This window comes from Schistocerca serialis, unplaced genomic scaffold (genome assembly GCF_023864345.2).
Source record: "Schistocerca serialis cubense isolate TAMUIC-IGC-003099 unplaced genomic scaffold, iqSchSeri2.2 HiC_scaffold_1225, whole genome shotgun sequence".
In the NCBI taxonomy this organism is placed as follows: Eukaryota; Metazoa; Arthropoda; class Insecta; order Orthoptera; family Acrididae; genus Schistocerca; species Schistocerca serialis.
Genome location: NW_026047431.1, coordinates 167,501 through 170,000, shown reverse-complemented (window position 1 = coordinate 170,000; position 2,500 = coordinate 167,501).

Sequence of the window (2,500 nt, the reverse complement as noted above, 5' to 3'; positions counted from 1 at the left end):
CTAACGTATATCGTACCTTAACCTAACCTATATCGTACCTTAACCTAACCTATATCGTACCTTAACCTAACGTATATCGTACCTTAACCTAACCTATATCGTACCTTAACCTAACCTATATCGTACCTTAACCTAACCTATATCGTACCTTAACCTAACCTATATCGTGCCTTAACCTAACCTACGTTGTGCCTTAACCTAACCTACGTTGTGCCTTAACCTAACCTACGTTGTGCCTTAACCTAACCTACGTTGTGCCTTAACCTAACCTACGTTGTGCCTTAACCTAACCTACATTGTGCCTTAACCTAACCTACGTTGTGCCTTAACCTAACCTACGTTGTGCCTTAACCTAACCTACGTTGTGCCTTAACCTAACCTACGTTGTGCCTTAACCTAACCTACGTTGTGCCTTAACCTAACCTACGTTGTGCCTTAACCTAACCTACGTTGTGCCTTAACCTAACCTACGTTGTGCCTTAACCTAACCTACGTTGCGCCTTAACCTAACCTAATTTGTGCCTTAACCTAACCTAATTTGTGCCTTAACGTAACCCATGTTGTGCCTTAACGTAACCCATGTTGTGCCTTAACGTAACCCATGTTGTGCCTTAACGTAACCCATGTTGTGCCTTAACGTAACCCATGTTGTGCCTTAACGTAACCCATGTTGTGCCTTAACGTAACCCATGTTGTGCCTTAACGTAACCCATGTTGTGCCTTAACCTAACCCATGTTGTGCCTTAACCTAACCCATGTTGTGCCTTAACCTAACCCATGTTGTGCCTTAACCTAACCCATGTTGTGCCTTAACGTAACCCATGTTGTGCCTTAACCTAACCCATGTTGTGCCTTAACCTAACCTATAATGTGCCTTAACCTAACCTATAATGTGCCTTAACCTAACCTAAAGTGCGCCGTAACCTAAACTATATTGCGCCTTAACCTGACGCACGTTGTCGCTGAACCTGCTCTGTAATTGTTATGCAACCCGTTAAATTGGTGTAGTGTTGCCTAACCGCAACCCTCGCAATATAGTTCCCTACTCGCACTGCCCGGTCCCCTGTGTATCGCGTCATGTTAAACACCTTGCAGGTGTTGCTGACTTTCCACATGCTCCTGCTATACACTGTAGTGTGGATAGCAGCAGGACGTACATGCCGCCCCCCCCCCCTTCCCCCCTGCCTTCGCAAGCTGGTCGGTGAGAAGTTTGCATGTTCAATGCCCTTCGCATGCCGACGTACTCAGCCTACGTTGTGGTACGGCCTGTCACCTGTCCGCCGATGTACGCAAAACCCACAAACTGTACTGCACATTGGTCCGTATGTACTGAATGATACATCGTGGCACATGTGACCGTATGACGACTGCGCCTAGCAACGGCGGACCATACAGTCCAAATATTGTGCACGCAGCTACGTGTCGTCTCCCTATAAGAGCTGGATTGCAGTGTGGTACGCCATACAGACGTGTGGGAGGAACGGACGCCCTGGATGGCGATCAGCATGAGCAGTCTGTTGATGTAGTGGAGCGTGTATTCGGACGTAGTCGTCTCTTCTCACACACCGTGATAGCATGTTGCACCGCGTTCCACATCTGCGACATGCTGCAGAGGCGGGCTGACAGTCGTTCGCGCAATGGACACCGCATACGTACGGGGTCTACCTTCCACGTGTTCTCTAGGCGTGCACATGTTGTTGCGTCTATGTGGGCAGACGTAGTGTGTTGTGACACCTGACACAGGCATGCAATACTCGTTGCAAATGGCGATGGACGTGTACGTTTGCTGGTGACGTTACGCAAATGAACAACTGGTAACCCGTTGTGGTGCGGTTGTTCTCGCTAGAGGTGAATCAGTGTTGGCGACGATCGGTCGAGCTATTAACCGGTTGTTTCAGGGAGACCCACCATGCCCACGAACGTGAAAGGGGACCCACCATGCCCACGAACGTGAAAGGGGATCTGGGTGTGAGGCGATACGCGGCGGTGGCTGGGTGGGACCGTCCCCGGCCGGTGAGGGGGGGCCGCCCGGCGTGCTGGCAGCGCGGTGCGTGGGCGCACGCGCCACAGCCGGCTGGTGGGGGCGGCCAGTGGCAGGCGCGCCGGCCGACGGACGCGGCAGGCGGCGCAGCTGCGCGCCGGCGCCCCCTGCTCGCGGCGCCTTGCGGCCAAAGTAGGTCCTCGCGGGCCCGGTGCGAAGCGCGGTGGCCATCTGCAGTGTGCTGGTCCGATTGAGGACTTTGTGCGCTGAGGATGCGCCGCCGCCCGGCGCTCGGCGCCGCGACGCCGTCTGCTGCTCGGTCGCCCCAGCGGTTCTCGCAGGTGGTTTGTATCGCAGCTGTGCGGACGTGTTGGCGCGTGCGCTGTGCTGGGAGAGTTCGCTTCGGCACCCAAGTGGGGCTTTTGTCCTTCTGTGGCGCTGGCGTTGGAGCTGCCGGTCACCGTAGGTGGCGCGTGTTGTCTCCCGCCGGCAATGCCACGACAGCACGCTCCCGGGCCT